Consider the following 21,670-nt stretch of genomic DNA (forward strand, 5'->3'; position numbering starts at 1 on the left):
CTACATGCCTGAGCAAAACAAGAAACCATACATTATACAGAGGTCTCTACAGCACAGACCAAAGGCTAATTTGCCTTGATTAGTTTAAGTGCAGCTTAAGGGCAGCTAGTCCACACAAAGGAGTAGAAGAGAAGAAAGATAGAAGTCCAGCTTCAAGGGAATTTGAGTCACTGGGTAATTCAAACAGCAAACTTTTTATACTTATGAAACCTGCTCCAGCATTCACTGAAATAAATGGTGAGTTCCTGAGACCTGTTCAATGGACATCTTTATCTCACAAAGTTTCACTTCATTTCTCATTTATCTTGGAGAAAGACATTCCACTTTTTCCTTATTCCTCTTGCTTGCAACCTGTAAAGGATAGTAAGACAGTAATGATGAAAAATAGGGGGGTTAGAAAAGAACCAAGAAGGCATATCAAAGGACTGCTGTGTACCTGTTTATGCAGTTGTTACACAGAACAACAATTACATCCATCTGTGTGCTAGGGGCCAAAACAAGAGTAAGAAATTTTTTTAGCCCACCTCTGGTCTTCTTCTAGGCGTTTTAGTCACTCCAGATTCACTCTGCTGCTTCTCTGCAGCATGACTCTCACCCTAAGTGAGATAAATAATGTACAGCCAAAAGCTATTTCCTCTGCACTTGAGCAACAACTTTAGTTAGATCTCAGCATTACTTTTTAGGGCTGATTTGACTCAAGATACAAACGAGGCCAAAGGTTTTATTAAGGAATAACAGACATTTCAGTTCCATCTGCAGTGGCAGTTAAAGGGGCGTCTCACAGACAATGGGGAAAAGGGGTAAAAAGCTCATTGTCATTTTTGATACTATTCATGTCACAAGTACTAGCAAACCAAAGCACGATGAATATTTGAACTGCTTGCAAACACAAATCATGTTGAACAGGGTAAGTGCATCTCCATTTATTATGTAGGGAGCTTAGGAAGGCAGAATATATTTATTGTTAATAGAATATTCACTTCAAGCTATACCAATATGGCTTTTGTTTTGATAAAACTTGTCCTTGGGGAGCCAAACACAAACTTCTAAGCTTTTGCAAGGAATGATATATATTTTCTGGTTAAGTCGGTACGGGTCTGAGTTGCCAGCTGACTTTTATTCTGAAAGTGATTCTGCATCTTTACAGAGGGAGTGAAACCACAAAAGCTGAGAACAGAAGTCTTCTATGTTCTTTTTGCACCTGTATAAAAGATGCATAGAGGTGTAAGACACCATGGAGTTACACACAGTGTCCCCTTTTGACCTTCCTGTAGAAGAATGTGACTTTAAACTTAAAAATAAATTTCATCGCAAGAAGTCCAAACAAATGCAAGTACTGGCAAGCAATGAGTTGCATCAGCCAGGAAAATTAAAAATAAATTTCATCACAGGAAATCCAAACAAATGCAAGTACTAGCAAGCAATTGGTCAGCTTCTATAGATGAGAAATAGAGTAAGAGCATTACACCTTTTACTCCATCTTTGAAGGCTAGGATTTATTTCAATTCTGTGTCTGTGCAAAAGAAAGAAAACAGGCTAAAACCTGAGATAAACAACTGATAGGTACAAACCATACAACTGAGAGCTGAATTTTGATCCATGCTTTTGGATCTAGATAGCAAAAAGGTAACTTCTGACCTGAATCCAGATCTGTAGGAACAGAATCAGATGAGTGTGTTTAGTTTATTCATACACACACACACATGTATTTATCCTTGTTTCTCTTCTCATGTGATTAAACTCATAACATGGCACCACATACAGCACAGCAGGTAGACTTGACGGAAGAAGATGATAAAGGGCAAAAATTTACCATTAGCTTTACTGAGTAACACAAACTCATTATCAGGACTAAAAAGAAAAATACAAGTTCTTTGCCACATGCCAGTGGTCACAGGGAACTCTAAAGGATAAATCAAGGACATCAAAATTAAAGCATCAGTGATTCCACTGGAATATGCTTGAAGCTATTTTAATACCTCTTGTAAAATGGGTTGAGGAGGAAAAACTGTGTCATTCTGAAGCAATGTGAATGGATGAACAAACAAAATGACCACCTAGAAACGTCTTACATAGCCTTTATTACTGCAATAGCAACAGTAGTACTATTAAATCAATACACAGTCTTCTATGGATATTCATATACAAAGAGTCAATACCCAGTACTTTTTAGCCTGCTCCATATCCCTTTATTGCCATTCTAGTAGGAGGGAAAAAAAAAAACATTAAAAACTGATTCATATTCAGATGACCAGCTTCAGATAGTTATGAGCAACACAAACGAGAAGGCCATTACTAGGGAGTAACTTTGCAGGAAAGGAGAGAATAAAATGTTATTCTCAATCATCTCTTCACTGGTCCTCTTAAACAAGTGACAAATTTAAGTTCTTTTCAGGAATACAAAATTAAACCCTTAAGATTTCATAAAACACAACTGGACATTTAAGACTTGTACACAGAGGAACAATGTGTAGTAAACAAACACATTCTGGAAAATAATAAGTAATGTAAGAAAGTCTGGACAGTGCAATATGTTTTTATCTTCTCAGAGATGACAGTATGAGGGTAGCAGCAATAATAGGTGGTTTCAAAACAAGTGTTATAGTCTGTGCCAGTTCCATCTGAACTCCACACGCTTCAGTGAAGAGAAACAAAAATGATTTAGGATAACATTGTGGAACCCACCATATTATTTTCAGTTAGACTACTTATGTCATTAAGGTTTTCCTAAGCTCATTAATAGTTCTGAATTCTGGACTGAGTGAAGAATCACTACAATGCCTTCTAAGACCCTGAAGGCAACAGGCCGAGATGAGCAGGACACTATTTACTCCACGTGAAATGAACTACAATATAGTAAATTAATTGACAGCTGTTCACCTTTCATTAATATGCCTCTACAGACAAAACTTTTCCACTTCTGCTTGCTTCACCTGACAAACTGTTCAAGTGGTTTCTCCTTAGTATTTCAGAAAGCTAGCAAATGAACTAAAACCAATCAAAAATCCTCCAAAACACTCTTCTTGGAAGATACCCTGGCTGGTAAATTAGAAGAAATACTGTACAAAACCACCACTTTTTCTAGAGATACAACATCACCAGACCACATTTCAAAAATAGTCAATTTTGCAATGTGAGATTATTTTCTAAATTATATGCACACAGATTTTACTTCCACAAACTGTGGAGATAACAACATTAGCATGTAAGAAGGTAAGTAAGTCCAACTACAGTAGTTACATAGAATCATAGAACCATTTGGGTTGGAAAAGACCTTTAAGATCATTGAGTCCAACTGTAAGCCTAACAATGCCAAGTCCAACACTACACCATGTCTTTAAGTGCCTCATCTACACCTCTTTCAAATACCTCCAGGGATAGTGACTCAACCACTTCCCTGGGCAGCCTGTTCCAGTGCTTGATAACACTTTCTGTGAAGACATTTCTCCTAACAACCAATCTAAACCTCCTCTGGTGCAACTTAAGGATGTTTTCTCTTGTCCTATCACTTGTTATTTGGGAAAAGAGACCTATGCCCACCTTGCTACACCCTCCTTTCAAGTAGTTGTAGAGAGCAATAAGGTCTCCCCTCAGCCTCCTTTTCTCCAGACTAAAGAACCCCAATTCCCTCAGTCACTCCTCATAAGACTTGTTCTCTAAGTCTTTGCCTGGATCTGACTTGCTTGGAATCCCAAATGCTTCAGCAGGGCAGTAAGAAGAGGAAGGATTGTTGTTTTTTCCTGGAGGCTCAAGAAGGTTGTTCTTGTGGGCTGAAAGGTAACATTTTCCTATAATTAATTAGTCAAAACTGTCAACAGTATTAACAGTATGTTAAGAGGGATTCAAGTACAAACATGTACTTAAAATGACTTAGGAGTGACTTTAATGTCCCTTTGAGTAAGCTGGAATCTGTAACGCAGTTATCCCCTTTCATATTTGGCTTTAAAATGCTTGATAAAGCTATGAGAACTGCCTCTTTGTGACAGAGAGTCCTTGAAGGAAATAGTTGGCCAATGATTTCTTTCTAGGCTTCTCTGTTGCTGTAAGCAGTCTAGAGAAGGCACAGCAGAGGCTGGAGGACTAAGTAGGGACTGGTGCTGACAGACTTCCTTTGCTTAAGGACTTGATGTCTGCAGCAAAAGTTGCAGACTTCGAGCCCCCACGTAGCTGATGTACTGATGGATTCGGTGACTAGGGGGTATATTCCCTTCCCCTCTTTTTCTTTTCCTTCCCTTTTCTCCCTAGCACAGAACTCAATGAGTTCTTCATCTCTCTTGGATTTGTCTTCGCTAATACAGTATTAATAATACTTCTTCATTTAAACAAAGGATAATACAGTGATATATCTGCAAGATGCTAGAAGGTGTTTTTTTTTTTCCCCTCTCCCTTCTTGTTTGCTCCATTATTTATAGCTCCGTTCTACAGAGCAGAAACCCAGCATTAAAGCCTGAGTTAAGTCTTCAGTCTGCACTATCCAGATGGATTTAAATTACAAAAAGGAAAAGAAAACTTATTTTCTATGAAATAAGACTTTATTTTCCTCATGTCGAGCATCAGATCTCCAGTCCAGAATGCAGCTTCTGAGAGGTAGTAAGTAAGTAAAAATCAAGAAATGGAAGAAAGCGTTATGTAAATAGAGACAGAAGAACTAAATGTTTACTGAAAGAGTATGAGAGCAAAAAAACTTCAGGTTGAAGGAGCATGTAAGAAACAAGAAAAAATAATAAATGAGAAAACTTAACCCCCCCACCCTGTGCTTCACAATAAAACTGCTTTCTAAAAATATGTGCCTACACTAAGATATCTACTCTGAGGTAAATCCTTAAAGGAGGTAAGACATTTATTAACCCTGATGCATTTAAAGCCAGGAGCTCAGGAAAAGTGACAGCATTGATGTCAGCTAACTAACTGAGGTAATACACAACAATGCCTGGTCTCCTCCAGTAACGTGGAGGATCTTGATGTAAAAGAAAAAAAAATAAATAAAAATAATCCTAACCTATTTTGTAGAGACAAGGCTTAAAATGGAGGCCTTTTGAGCACCTGTGCTGCCAACTAGAAAGAAGAGTCAAAGCAGCTTTCAAAAGGCAGAATGTTTTTCAAATTAAAAGGACATATAGATATTTCTCCACAGGAAACAAAGGTTAAGAAAAAGTACCCTATTATCTCCATTACATACAAAAGGAAGAATAGCTTGCTCGTTAGTTTTAAAAGAATATGTCACAACACATGCAATACCTAATGAGTCTAGCAGTCAGTCTGGAAAGGACATTTTTAGTATCTCATCACAGATTCTCAGCAATGATGAAGTATACTGAAGACATTTACTTGTACTAGCAATATCCTGGGCAACAGAGGAAACAAACAACAGACGGGATAAATCAGAACTAAATTCAAATCTGAAAAATGTGCTCACAATAAAGAATGCTGTGCTTGAAGTATATGAATTTGAAGGACTCCTCTACAGCGTACTAAAAAGAAAACATCAGAGAAATATTTCAAATCAGTTTAATATAATAAAAAGATTTACTATTTGTTTTGCGATATACTCTCAATCTATACATATTTAAAAGGTCTTATGTGGTAGTCATTAGGTAAGGAGCCATATTACATAATGTCATATAGTTGGATATCTCATATATTATTTTATGAGGCTGTGGAGTCTCCATCCATAGAGATGGTCATAACAGGCAGGTAGATTCCACTGCAATAGCCTTTAGAGCTTCTACAGTTTTTAAGGTCTCATATCTGTCCAAATAATGTTGAAAGAAGCAAAGAAGAATTGTGCCATACAGCGTAATTTTTACTTTTTAATGACTTGCAGCAGGGTAATAGTTGTCAATTGAATAAGTGTGCTTAAAACAGCTACTTGTCAGCACTGCCGACTCCAAATCACGGTCGCCTTCTCGGAAGCCCACGATTAGGTTTTTTAAAGCTGAGGACTGAACATGTTTTAGGTCTGCCTTTGACAAATTAGCCTTTCAGAAAAATCTGAATTATGAAGCAATGTCACTGAGAAGGTTTAAGCCACAGAAGAGAGCCACCAAGGCAAGACGATGAGCTAGAGAATAAAAAAAAAAAAAAAATAAAAAAAAAAAGAGATACAGCTCAAAAGAAGAAAATAGGTAGAACCCAGCTTAACGCTGAAGAAAGGCAGTAAAAGCCTGCCCTCAGAACAAAGTAAAAAAGAACAGATTTTGGAACTGTAAAAGAACCTGATTTGATACTTTAAGATAGAAAAGGCAAACCTTCCAGCAGTTCATAATAGAGCATTTGATTCCACCATGAATCTGATCTTTGCCTGAAGTATGGGACACATTGTCAAAGTCAGAAAAAAAAAAAAAAGGCATAAAGAGATGGAAGAATTAATGCTCTAAGTTTCAGTATTTTTCAAAGCAGTGCTGATCATTTCCTTGCCACAAAGCAATTCTCTGAGTACACTCTACTTCTGTGATATGTACCCCACTACAGTCCAAACCACACTGTAATATACACTTTTTCATATATTCATACATATTTTATAATTTCATGTAATTGATACGGGGTTAATTAGGGAATAGTCTCCTCTAATAAATTAGATCCATTCATTGCTATATAGCACAATCCAGAATGCATAGATCTTCAAAACTGCCTGCTGAGATTGTAATAATTAATTTAGCAAACTTTCCTAATCTATTCATTACATATTAACTGTTTAGAAACTCCCTCTAAAACATTATTAAGCATTAGGTAAAATAAGCAATTCTTTAGGGCGGCAATACAAACATAACACACGTCTGTGTAGGTATTTCAGAACCTTAATAAAAAAAAAAAAAACCTCTCAAAAAATATGAAGGGAGACCTTATCGCTCTCTAGAACCACCAAAGAGGTTGTAGCAAGGTGGGTATAGGTCTCTTTTCCCAAATAACAAGTGATAGGATGAAAGGAAACAGCCTCAAGTTGCACCAGGGGAGGTTTAGATTGGTTGTTAGGAGAAATGTCTTCACAGAAAGTGTTATCAAGCACTGGAACAGGCTGGCCAGGGAAGTGGTTGAGTCACTATCCCTGGAGGGATTTGAAAGAGGGATAGATGAGGCACTTAAAGACATGGTTTAGTGTTGGACTTGGCATTGTTAGGCTTACAGTTGGACTCAATGATCTTAAAGGTCTTTTCCAACCTAAATGGTTCTATGATTCTATGAAAAGGTGGGGGGGTGAGGTGGGAGCCAGTCCTGGGGCAGAGCAGGATGGGGTGAAGGAGCAACACTGGGATCTATGAACCCTGTCTTCTAAGGCTCTCCCCATTCCTTACCCAACCCTCCATCTGCCCTTTCATTCCCTTTCCATGTTCCCACAGAAATAAGAAAATACTGCTATCGTATGGAGATTTGGAGCATACTTGCACTGGTTTTGAAAATTTTACTGTGAGTGACTCAAAGATCAAATTCCTCCTTGTCTGGTCTCACAAGACTGTTCCCCTCAAAACCAAAAGGAAACACACAGCTTCACACACAAACAGGTGCTCACACGCGCAATAAAAAACTCCAAACAAACACTTCTTGAAATATTTGCTCATTCTCTGGAAAATTCGGAAAATTAACAAATGGTAAGGCAGAAACACCTTTTTCAAGCAAGATTTCCAGACAGACTTCTCAATAAAATGAACGTAGGAATTTTCTAGTCAGCAAAATGCTATGTAAATGGTCAAGCTAAGTACTTGAAATTGCAATGAATACTAGCAAACCCTGCATTTAGAAAGCATGTTCACTAACTGCTGTAGGTTATCTTTCTTTTCCTTTCTTTCTTACAGTACTATGTTAAAGTAATGTAATATACATGACTTTGAAAAAGCATAAAATCTATTATGATATTAATAATAAATCTTTGTCACCATTTCTTGTAATACAGAACAGCACTGTTTTCAGAAGAAAATGTAAAGACAAAGTACTGTTTCTGACAAACAATGATCTGGAGGTAGTTTCAGATTAGTTTGCAGAGATATGGCAATTTAGTGCTTCAGTGTAGTTGAGCTATATAGTACAGTGATTCTATAGTCATTGTGTCACAAAAAAAAAAAGAGGAAATTTTTTATTTTTTATTTTTCTATGGAAGAAAGTCACATTGTGAATTCAATATCAGCTCAAGGAAATACACTGCCAAATTATAAATCATAACCAGGGACAGAAGAACTACTAAAGGCACAGACACAAAATTCTCTCAAGATTCCTTCATTTTTGTAGAGAAGTGATTCGACTTGCTTTGATAAATTCCTAATGTAGTGTGGAAATGGGTTTACTAGACACATAGTGTATCATCTGGTTACCTGCCAAGGAATGTAAAACTCACTGGGAATCCTATTCAATGTCGATTTTGAAGTCCCAGTGAAACTAAACGCCTGTTAGCTTAAAGGGTCAAATAAGTGAGCAGTGTCAACAGGATTTCAGTTATTTTCATCCCAGTATGCACTCACTACCAAATTCTTTTTGTTCTGTGTGTGTGCCCGGGCCTGAACAGAGGCACAGGTATTAGTAAATCCCTGCTGATTGCATTACAAACATTCACACTGACGGAGGGCGATTGCTAGTAGGATAAGAGGCCTTTAACCTCTAGTTGTCGGTTCAAAGGGTGTCTGGGTGGATAGTAAGCAGAAGTCCTTTATCACCTGATGGCTGCTAGATGATGTGAATGAAACAGCAATGGGTGAACCCTCTTTCTAAAACACAAATCAAGCTTACCAGAGGAAGGGTGAGGAGATTTGTTTTCAAGAGCTACAAGGGGCCAACTCCCCGGAGCACAGGGGTACTTGGAAAACTTAAAGTTAGCAAAACGTGCTCCCATCTGCTGTACTTCTATGAAACGCAGCCACGCTCTCTAAATCTGTTTACATTGTACATTGCTCTGCTGTGCTGCTCTTCATGGTAAGTTGAAGGGCATTTATTTGATATTAGGCACTGCAGGCACTTCCTGATCACTTGGAGTGTGTTCAGAGGCCTCCCTGGTATGGAAGAAAAAGGACATTCAGATGAGGAGAAATGACTAAAGCTCACCTTCCTCTTTTGCCACAGATTTTTTGTGTACATCATGGGCAGTCTCACAGGGTTAGATTCCTCTTACATCTGTTATGTGTATTAACATCTGCATTTCAGGAATTTGCTTCCAGATGAAAAAGGTAACTGAGCAAGCAGGCTTCAGGGCTGTAACTCCCTAAAAAAAAAAATGTGTGAGCAGAATCAGTCCCCTCAGATATAAGAATAAAAAAAATATTCTACCAGTTGCAAGAAGTCTGCTAGAAATAACAAACAGGAACACTGAGCGCAGCAGGACCCTTTTTTGCTTTTAGATCTCTCAGTGACGGCTGCCAAGACCGGTCTCTCTTTTTATAAAAAGAGTTTGCCATGATGATGTGTAAAGCTGTACTGATAGCTCACAGGACTTAGGTGCCATCTCACTTAGAAATCTAGTGAGACTTGACAACTAACTGCTCAGGACAGGCAGCTTTGGAAAAAAAAACGGAGAACCTTTATTTGTTATTTAAATTTTCAAGCCTAGGAAATGGTAAACACATTTGAAGCCAAACAGCCAACATACCCCGTTTGCAGGTCTGGACTTTCTGTTAGAGCACTTGCAGAGTTTGCCTATAGCTGTTCCATACCTCAGTTTTCTATAGAAAAGAGAGAGGAATATTTCTCTACATCCCTGGGATGTTGTGTGAATTACCTCTTGTGCAAAGGTCTAAATAAGAGGTATTATCTAGCATATAAGAACCTAGTTTGCATATTCTTACAGTCATGCTATATAGACTTTTCAAGTAGAACCCTGATTAACAAAAAAAACACAGGTGTGATGAAGTGCTATGACTTTATGCACATGTTGCACCATTACACAATGTTGTACTTTAAAAACTTAGCTTGTAAGATTCATGTACTCATACACAGTTACCTTGTGATTTTTTAAATAACTATCCTTTTTTAAGGTTTATGGTTGTTCATACATTTTGTCTTGACCTCCACATAGCAGTCTAAACTGAATTCAAACACTTAGAAAAATCAGCTGCTTAATTATTAAAACAACTCACTTGTTTTCTAACTGTTCTAGCCTCTCTAATGCTAAAGGCAAACCTTCCCTGTGCTTCCATGGGAGTAGAGTTAAAATTCAGAAAAGCACACTGGAAAAATTCCACTCCAGTTGGGGGTTGTTCTACAATATCTTTGTCACATACCAAATTAATTTATCTTGTGTACAGCATGCATTATATAACCTCCATGTACAACAGAGTTGCCAGTGATATAACTTGAGGGGAAAAAGGTCTAAGAAAGTCAGCAGAAAAAAAAAAGACAAGAAAAATATTCAAATCACACAGGTAGGCTAGTGTTGCAACTTCATTTTGAGAAGCCTTTTGCCTAGTGGTACTTCATCTTCATACCTATGTATGTGGAAGCAAATAATTTCATTTTATCTGCTTTTGCTAGTGGCACTGATACAGAACAAAACTGTTAATTTGCTTCCACGTCTGAGAACATAGGTGAGATGCTCTGTGCATCTCTACCAGTACAATTAGCACCAAGGAACAGGGCAAGCAGAGAACACAGTAGCTGACTACAGAGGAGGAAAAAAATGTTGCCTAGTCTCGCCCTATCGAGTAGTTCCCCACAAAACACTAGTTATGGCCTACATCTACGACCAGAGGATTGATTCCTATCAGTAAGAACAGCATGTCAACAGGTACAGAGTGCTGAACTTTAAGTTAGAAAATTCAAAAGAGGTCAAGTGCTGAATGGGACGTATAGAATGAGCTATTTTTTTTCCCCACTCCCTTCATATGTGTTCTAAGAGCTGTATGTAGAAGTCAGTAACACAGCTACAAGTCCTTTAATTGAGCTGTAAATCTCAGTATCTAAGAATACCAATATTTAACTCCTTTCCTGACAGCAAAGCTGAAACAGGTGAAGCTGATGCTATGTGACCTGTACGTTAACCTCTGAATTATCCCATAGATCGCTTCAGGTAAAAAGTTGTCTTTATTACAACTAACTGTATAAAAAAATAGAAGTTTCTCCTAAGATCAATTTCTAATGATTTCCATCTAATCCTTTATATATTTTATGTAGTGATAAGAAGTAGACCTGTTACTCACACATTCAATGTTCAAACATGTAACTTGACCTGAAATTCTTTAATGCTGTTGTATGTGACAACTTCTGAAGGAAATAAAATGTATGTACTGGGAGAAACAGAGATCAAAACACATTTGAATTTCTGTTTTGATTTATGAACCTGCGTCTACCAGAGCAGTCCCACTTGCACTTACTATCCATGGATAATGTAGGAAATCAAATAATTTGTACAAGTGAAATGGGAATTTACAGTGATTTTCAGCCATATACAAATATGCACTTCATTAGCCATTCCCTGCATTTATTTCACAGAGGAAGGAAAACTCAATTTATGCAAAGCACCTCCCTTCTGCAGATTTCACTTTTACTTTCAGAAAGACTGTGACTGATAGGAAAAATCACAGATTTACATTAAAGAAAAAGAAAACTGTAATATAATTCTCAAAAAAATTACCAGATATCCTCTTGTGCATTTTCTCTGCATAGGGAAGGCAATGAGAAGCTGATAACTGGTCTGTGTTAGATTTTAAGTTTTGCAGTTAACTTCCTGACCAAATAGACTGTACTGCTGCTGCTCATCACCAAATGGATAGGGGAAGGAAATACTTCAAGTTTCCACTGAAACAGAGCATGATGCATATGTGAATGCATCTTCTCTGCAGATGCTGGTCCTTCTAGGAAGAAAATCAGTGAGATTCTGGCATACCACCACAGCTCTTTCCTGACATCTCTGATGGGGAAAGCAGTCATTTCCTGAAGAACATGAGGTTTGTTTTTATCCATCTCTTGGCCATTATACTCATGAGGTCATCTGCAATGGTTTGGAGATCGTCTCAGCTATAATAGCAGTAATAAGAGTAATGACTAATAGGATTTAGCTGTTTCCTTCAGATGTAGGGAGTTGCCTCTTGGATAGCAAAAATACTGCCAATTTCAAAAGCAGGTTTATTTTACCTCATTGTTACCCTGAAGTAGGAGTCTCTAGAACAAGAGTCTAACTTGGAACTAGAATAGCCTCAAGGTTAGACTGGTCTCTAGCCTCTACCACTTGTGTCTGAAGGTAGCCTGTACGAGTACCAGAGTGCTTCTAAGCACCAAGTCAATACAATATTTAAAGAATTTTGAAAGATTCAGAGTCCTGTTTCCCCAGTGGTAATATGCCTCTCAGTTGCGACTGTAGTCTAGTCATCTTGGCTAGGCTTCCTTATTGACATCAAAGCAAGGGTCTCAAACTATTTTTCCCTTTTGATGAACTAAGCTTTTTACAACCTTTCCTCCTAATCATCATAATCAGAGAATTAAACACTTCTCTGTTAGACCACTGCAACATATACCAGGTGATTAATGATGACCAGAAAACCCCATGTGTTGCTTGTCTGACAGGAAGAGAAGGTGAACAAATGGCTATTAAATTTACATGCCACCCTCTTGTCCCATCAGTCTGTTTCTGGATAAAGCACAGTACAGAATATAGGACATTATAAAAAGATCTATAATCAGATAGTCCAGCCACAACTATGCAGGATTTAGTCTCACTTTGTAGCAAGAAACTTTCCATCTATTCTGATTGTTTTTTTGTGAAAGGAATGAAACATATTGAAATTGATTTGTGGCTGGACTGTTTTGTATGTGCATAGATTCCCAAGTTTGAAATAGAAAGAAATTATCTTCAATGTTGAGCCATTTAGTCAATACTTTTTCCACTGCTGGACTTTATTTGGCTGCAGAACTTATTTATTTCTTCAGCAAAATTCTGAATTGGCTCAGTCATGTCCTTTCTATAATCACAGTTGTTCGTCAAATACAGGAGGTTGATTAAACCTGAAAAAACCCTTAAACCAGAAAGATTCAAAATACATTTTATGATAGCTATCCAAATATAAGGTCCCAACACTTCAGAAGTCCGTGTTAATTATTATATTCCTGTATAATCCAGAACTGGGAAAGTTTCCACTACTTCGGGAAACTTTTAAAATAACAGATAAACTAAAGCCACACTACCCATTCCTAGGATTGCTCCTTATAGTCCTACAACACATGAAGTATGTAAATCTTTCTCTAGGCTCAATAATTGATTTGCTTATCCAAAAATGTCTTTAATTTATCTTCTTTTCGATTTTGTTCTGTCATCATATTATATAGTTTATGGCATTTTATGCAATAACCAGATTTGTTTGCACATGGCAGTTGGAACTTTATGAGGAGGATTAGATTTACAGATACTTGAGCAGTTACCTTACAAAAAACTCTGTGAGACTGAGGGGGTTTTACATAGGACCAAGAACACCTTTTTGAAAAGGATTCCTATATAAAAGCCTACAAATCTCCCAGCCCCCAAAAGTCATGCTGTCAATGGAAAGATCTTTAGGCTGAAACAACCACCACCCTCTTTTTTTTTTTTTTTTTTTTTAAAAAAAAGTTAATTATTTAACATGAACAGTCGTAAAACTTGAAGGGAGCTTTGGGAAATAGAAGTTTAAGTACCATGGAGCCAATGAGCTGAAAACATTTTATGCAGTGGCCGCAAAAGTATCAACTCAGGCATATAAATTGTCTAAAATACACATTAAACAAGGTCTTTAAGTAGCCATATCCAGAGCAAGAATTGCAAGTTGGCTGAATTGAGGCAGAATGTATAAGATTATGGATGAAGCACTTCGTAAGGTGTAAGAATCAATGAGTTAAGCAGTTAATGTACTGTTGACCTCAAGAATATGAAGTCTGGTCTGAAGAGGAGACTGGGAAGAGGGTGGATTAAATAAACCTGATGGAGAAAGGAATTTGTTAGGAATTATATACTCTGATATATTGAACCATGGAAATCAATAATGTACTACCCTGGCAATGAAGATAACTGATAGAGTACTAGCAAAAACCTGGTCTAATTGATTAAGCATTAAAACAAGCCTTGTTGGAGAGAAATGAATGGCAAGTAGTAATAAGCAGCACAAAAATAAAAAGCTAAGGGAATAGTAAGGAAGTATGAAGCATTATCTGGGCTGATTGTGAAACATGGCTGAGTGATAAAAGGGTCATCTGGCATGCTGAGAAGGCAAAAAGTGATCTGAGAATAGGAAGCTAATGAGTACCGTAGATCACACGCGATAAGAAGATAAATGGAGGGGTGATAATACAGGCAGCTAGGGAGAGCATTAGCATAAAGAGGTGATAATAGTATGCAATTGGGAAAGGAGACTGTAAAAATCTGAAGATAAATCTGATAATAAACAAGTACCAATATACTCGACTGGAAAGAAAAGGAAGGAAAAATCTTTGCATGTGCACAGACTTTAAAGAGCTTAAGTATCTCATGAACATTATAATGGTTCAAATTCAATACTGTAAACAAGTCAGGTCTTGATTTAAGCAGGAACAGGTCCTGCTATGAGCAGCATCTCTGCGAGAAGCCATAATGTCAGAAAGAAGCCACAGCTGATTGGTCTCTGGGAATATTAAGACTCCTTTGCAGATTGGGCCAGGTGTGATCTCAGTGGCTCTGCAGCCACCTCAGATATAGCCCTGTTCATTCTGTTTTGACCGCCATAGCTGAATATAGAATTTCACGCTAAAAGACCAGATGGTTAAAACTGTTAAGTCCTTGATATATTTTGAATGTTTGAAAGTCGTTGCAGCAAATTTCCTGTGTATTTTTTTTTTCATAGAACATTAAAAGTAACGTATCTTACAGAAGAAATCCAAATAAAAAAAATCATACAACCCAACCATCTCCACATTCCAACAAACAAATGTGGGTGCCCACTCATAAGAGAGACAAATGAATAACTTCCAGAAAAAACAAAAAACCAAACCACAACTCATTGGAAACAGTCACGAAAGAGTGAATCAAAGACTGAAATTTACAAATTTGTCTTATAAAGTCAAGTTTCATTTTCTCACATATGCATGCCACCTGAGATTGAAATTCAAGGATAAATAAATAATACCCTCAACTACCAGTCTAGTTACTGTCTCAAAAAATCTGCACTGAGTAAACTTCCTAAAAACTTATTCTTGCAAGCCAACCAACGTATCTGTGGGATGCATTAGCATTATTGTTTCTTTTGTTAAGATTAGGAGAACCAACACACACAGCTAGGGTTGAAATTATCCTTCCTGCTGTCATACTATTCATAGAGATGAGAGTGGACTGATTTAAATTCAAGCATTCCTCCTAACACTAAGTCCATTCCAGATGATTAAATTAACAAAGACTGATATTGAAAAATAAACTATGTTGGTTGGAGAAGAAATTAGAAACCTTTTTTATTAAGGCAATCCACATATTTCCTCACTGTAGCCCTGATATGCAAAGCAGAAAGGACTGGATTTCAGGAAAAATTCACCTGCTCCACAGTTCATGACCTGATCATACCCAAGGGTGCTCAGAAAGGTGGAGAGAACAGAGAGAACATGGGTATAGGCTACAACAATTACCCTCAACCATAACTTCAATACACTGGCCAACATGGGCCACGACTTCCATATACTGATTTAGAAATTTGGTTGCACAGAAATGCACATGAAATCAGGAGTGGACTATTTCTGAGTTATCAGCACTGTTCTGATTCTCCTTCCTTTTGACAACAAGTGTAAGACCTTTGCCATTGAAATTATGGCAAAAATCCAAATAATTTTGATTGAGGAAAAGTAGGTCAAACACTGTGCATGTTTAAAAGTACCCTAATTAAAAATGTTTTACTAAGCTTTTTATCATTTTGTGGGTCATTGCTTAAGCGTATAACCATGCAGGTAAGAACATTTGGTCGTTTACAGGAAGAGCTTCATCACCTGTAGCCAGTGATTTGAAGAATAAAGGCAGTCACACTAAGGTAGGAGAGTTACACCAGCAGTAATTCTGGTTTTTATTTTCTCAAATGTTCAGAGATCTTAGGCACATCTCCCATGCACCCTGGCACTATTTGCTATTCAAAAATTACTTTTACAACAGCTGTAATTCACTCCAAGGGTTATGCCTTCTTGCATGTAGGTTGAGATGCTAAAGGTCAGACATTTGCTTTGCAGCAAACATTGACCTTAGCAAGTATAAAGAATGTTATTCCATTAAACAAAAATACAAGTGTGTGAATGTGTGCATATATACACTCTTAAGGTAAAGGAGGGCTTTTGTTGCAATTTGTATTACAGTAGTCTCTAAGTATCCAAAAAAAGATTGCAATCCCATTGCAACAGGCCTTTTTAAAAGAAAGTGAGCCTTCTCTGCCCTGGGTGAACTTCAATTCTAAATAAAGGCAAGTAAAAGGTGGAGAGAAAAGTGGAGATTTGCAAAATGCTGCTGAGAGCAGATAAATAATACTTCCCTGCTTTTACTTCACTACCTAAAAATACAATTTAAATTCAAAGCTACTATATCCTTTATAATCAATAGGTAGAGAGAAGCAAATCACATCTGAAGTAGAAGTCTTAGGTAAAATCAGCTGTCCCCTTGAAGTACTTAGGGCAATTACTTCAGAGACATCTAATGTTTAGATTCCTCTTTGCAAAAGATGAACCTAGCCCCAGCTTCCCAGGGTCCTAATCCATTGCCCTACCAACTGGATAATTCATCTTCTCCTCATGACGTTTCTTTGATTTTATAGAGTTAGGGTAAGATGATAAGGATTTTGCAAGAGTGAGTTCCCTCAGGTTGTTCCTTTAGGTACAAGCAAACTAGCTATATGTTTTATCCAATTATATTCAGCTAGTGCTGTGGTATGGACAATCTGCACAGACTACTACAGTTCTTGATTGCTTACTTCGATAGACTGACTAAGGATATTTCTCACCCTCAGATAGACCAATTCCACTGAACACGCTCCAGTAATTTTCTGAAGAAACAGACTTTGTGCATGAGGGCATTGGTATACTTTATTTTTCTTTACTTTATTAAACCCATATTTAATACTAGAAAATCCCAGCTGCTGGTGCGTGCCAGCTAATACACAGGATCATTTCCGTTTGAGTGCTGAATCAGATATTACCCACCAAAGCTATTAAAATCTCATTGATATCATTATAATAAGCATTTGGGATTAGTGATGAGTCTAAGGAACAGGTGAACAATTAAAGCTTAAGGTACATATGCCTCCCTGCATTTCAAATTATGTTTTTGGGGTTATTCTGCTGAAGGATACAGAATCAGACTGATCTTCACCATTACAGCTATAAGAATCAGATGACGAACAAGCAATAATATAGGGAAAAAAGGGGGAATGGACAGGTTTGAGAATAGCTTCATGGGTCATTGACATGAAAACTAAAGGCTGTGAGAGCTATGTGCTGATGGATATTTTCCCATTTTCTGACTTGACAGAGATCGTATTGCTTTGTTTTTTTAATTGGAAATTGGGGATATTTTTCTGCAGAGTGTACACCAGTATGTGTCAGACAAGGCAGAAGAGGTAAAATGATAATGACCTTGAAGGCAGAATTTCAATTTAGAGGTAGCTCTTTTTATCTTTAATGACTTTTATAGAAAGTGCAGACAATAGGATTTAATCATTCAGCACTGTTACCCATAGAAAAGTGATGGCGACTTCTAAAGCAGTTCACTTCATAATGAAGCATCAGGAAAAGTATTTGTATGCAAGAGAAGACAGAGAAGCTGATGTAGCACTGAAAAAGTCAGAAGTCTTTTACTCTCCAGAGGTAAATTCATAAAGATTGCCCTTCAATAAACAGAGTAGTAAAGTGTTCTAACTCTGCCAACTTCTCACATTTGTGCTGTGAGTGACAGAAACTGATTAGATCTATTTGGTAATTAGGAATGCAATTTAAATTTTACCAGGTTTATGAGCATTTGATGTTAAATGCCCTAAACACTGGCAATGCTATGTCCTTCTGCATGATTATGTCATGAGTTTGAACGCACCTAAATCACCTGCTATTCACATACCACCTGGTCATATTTTATAGCTGTTCTCAACTAGTGAAAGCAAAATACTCCACAGGAACCTAGGGACCACAAAAGTAGTCCAGTCTTCCAGTCACTGCAATTACTAAGCTTACTTTCCTAAACCAGATAGTGAGGGCTAGTCTGTTCACACAGTGCATTCAGACCTGTGATTTTAACAGAAGAAAAAAAGAAAAAAAAGAAAAAAGGGAAGATTTGCAAATATTTCAAGTAACACTATCAGCATTCAGTGCTTTACATTAAGTACCTCTAGATGTTGTAACAGGATTTTTTTCAGTCCAGACAGATATAAGGGGAAAGCTGTTTCAGGAAAACAGAAGTGCGTACAATCAATGTATTCAAATCTGCACATTCCATCTATAAGTGATAGAAAAAGGACCTGGAACCCCTGCCCTTCTAACCACTACTGCTTTTCAACTTGTAGCTGTAGAAGCACACTTGTTTAAGTTGACATATATAATTAATTGTATTAAAGCACAAAAGTGATAATTACTTATTACAGTGGTAGGCAATCATTTATAAAATCATTAAGTGCCAGTCACTTTCTTAATTTTCCTTGTTAACCAGGGATAGTCAAGCCTTATTTTTTACTGATGAGTGGTGGGCAGAGCGAAAAAGGAAAAAGGGTGGTTTTGCACACAAGATTATTACTGAGATTTCTTACTGGTGGCAACTGAAATGAAGAAGAACTATTTCACAAGCAAAACCCCAGCCTAAATCGATATGATGCTCAGATTTGCAAGCACTAAGTCTTCCTTCAGGCATTGTCCATGAACGCTGAATAGAATCATTTAGGTTGGAAAAGACCTCTAAGATCATCCAGTCCAACTGTAAACCTAACACTGCTAAGTCCAACACTAAACCATGTCTTTAAGTGCCTCATCTACACCTCTTTTAAATACCTCCGGGGATGGTGACTCAGCCACTTTCCTGGGCAGCCTGTTCCAGTGCTTGACAACCCTTTCTGTGAAGGCATTTCTCCTAACATCCAATCCAAACCTCCCCTGGGGCAACCTGAGGCCATTTCCTCTCATCCTAACAGTTGTTATTTGGGAAAAGAGACCTATACCCACCTTGCTACACCCTCCTTTCAGGTAGTTGTTACACAGGAATCCAGACAGTCTCCAACTTAGAAATCCCTACCTTCCTCACTGCTGAAAGGCATGTCGTAGTCAAGATCCTTGGGGTGGCAAGGAGGGTGCATAGTAAGCTTGCTACCCTGGACTTTAGGAGAGCAGACTTTGGCCTCTTCGGGGATCTGCTTGGTAGAGTACCATGGGATAAAGCCCTGGAGGGAAGAGGCACCGAAGACAGCTAGTTAATAGTCAAGGATGATCACCTCCAAGCTCAGGAGTGGTGCATCCCAACAAAGAAGTAGAGCAAAAATGATAGGAGGCCTGCATGGATGAACAAGGAGCTCCTAGAGAAACTCAAACTCAAAAAGGAAGCCTACAGAGGGTGGAAGCAAGGACAGGTAGTCTAGGAGGAATACAGAGAAACTGTCCATGCAGCAAGGGATCAGGTTATGAAAGCTAAAACCCTGACAGAATTAAGTCTGGACAGGGACATCAAGAGCGACAAGAAAAGCTTCTATAGGTATGTCGGTGATAAAAGGAAGACTAGAGAAAATGTGGGCAGACTCAGGAAGGAAACGGGAGACCTGGTAACCTGGGATATGGAGAAGGCTGATATGCTCAATGACTTTTTTGCCTTGGTCTTCACTGGCAAGGGCTCTAACCACACTGCCTAGAAGGCAAAGATAGGGATTGGGAGAATGAGGAACTACCCACTGTAGGAGAAGACAAGGTTGAAGACCATCAAAGAAACCTGAAGGTGCAGAAGTCCATGGGACACGATGAGATGCATCTGCAGTCCTGAGGGAACTGATGAATGAAGTTGCTAAGCTGTTATCTATCATATTTGAGAAATTGTGGCAGTGCAGTCTGGTGAAGTTCTCAGGGACTGTAAAAGGGGAAACATAACCCCCATTTCTAAAAAGGAAAAAAGGAAGACCTGAGGAACTACAGGCCAGTCAGTCTCACCTCTGCGCCTGGCAAGATCATGGAGCAGATCCTCCTGGAAACTATGCTATGGGACATGGAAAATAAGGAGGTGATTGCTGATAGCCAGCATAGATTCACTAAGGGCAAATTGTGCCTGACAAATTTATTGGTCTCCTATGATGGCGCTACAGCATTGGTGGATAATGGGAGAGCAACTGAAGTAATTTACCTGGACTTATGCAAAGCATTTGACACTGTCCCACACAATATCCTTGTCTCTAAATTGGAGAGACACGGATTTGATGGATGGACCTCTTGATGGACAAGGAACTGGTTGGATGGCTGCACTCAGAGTTGTGGTCAACGGCTTGATGTCCAAGTGGTGACCAGTGATGACTGGCATTCATCCAGGGTTGGTATTGGGACTGGTGCTGTTTAACATCTTTGTTGGCAACATGGACAGTGGGATTGGGTGCACCCTCAGCAAGTTTGCCAACACCACCAAGCTGTGTGGAGCGGTCAACATGCTGGAAGGAAGGGATGCCATCCAGAGGGACCTGGACAAGTAAACCTCATGAACCTTGAAAGGTAAACCTCATGAAGTTCAACAAGGCCACGTGCAAGATCCTGGACGTGGGTTGGGGCAATCCCCAACACAAATACAGGCTGGGAGAAGAATGGCTTGACACCAGCCTTGAGGAGAAGGACTTCAGGGCATTTGTTGAGGAGAAGCTCAATATAACCTGGTAATGTGTGCTTGCAGCTCAGAAAGACAACCTTATCCTGGGCTGCATCAAAAGAAGAATGGCCAGCAGGTCAAAGGAGGTGATTCTGCCCCTCTACTCCACTCCTGTGAGACGCCACGTGGAGTACTGCATCCAGCCCTAGAGCACCCAGCATAAGAATGACACGGACCTGTCAGAGCAAGTCCAGAGAAGGACCATGAAAGATGATCAGAGCACCGGAGCACCTCTCCTATGAAGCCAGGCTGAGAGAATTGGAGCTGTTCAGCCTGGAGAAGAGAAGGCTCCAGGGAGACCTTATAGCAGCCTTCCAGTACTTAAAGGGGACCTCCAGGGAAAATGAGGAGGGACTCTTTATCAGGGAATGTAGTGATGGGATGAGGCATAATGGTTTTAAACTGAAAGAGGGTAGATTTAGATTACATATTAGGAAGAAACTCTTTATTGTGAGGATGATGAGAAACTGGAACAGGTTGCCGTGAAGTTGTGGATGCCCCATCCCTGGAAGTGTTCAAGGCCAGGTTGGATAAGGCTTCAAGCAAGCTGATCTAGTGGAAGGCACCCCTTCTCAAGGCAGGGAGGTGGGAACTAGATGATCTTTAAGGCCCCTTCCAACCCAAACCATTCTATGTTGTTGTGGTTTAACCCCAGATGGCAGCTACGATCATGCAGCTGCACATGCAGTTCTCCCCCTCTCCCCTAGAAGGGCAGGGAGAAGAGAAAGAAAAGGAGGGGAAAGGAAATGTCAAGGCCAGGTTGGATGGGGCTTTGAGCAACCTGGTCTAGTGGAAGGTGTCCCTGCCCATGGCAGGGGGGTTGGAACTAGATGATCTTTAATGTCCCATGCAACTAACCATTCTATTATTCTATGGTTATACTATGCTTGTCCTTTTTGTTATGTTCCCTCCCTGAGCAGGAAT

This window comes from Charadrius vociferus, unplaced genomic scaffold (assembly GCF_000708025.1).
Source record: "Charadrius vociferus isolate BGI_N301 unplaced genomic scaffold, ASM70802v2 scaffold213, whole genome shotgun sequence".
Classification (NCBI taxonomy): domain Eukaryota; kingdom Metazoa; phylum Chordata; class Aves; order Charadriiformes; family Charadriidae; genus Charadrius; species Charadrius vociferus.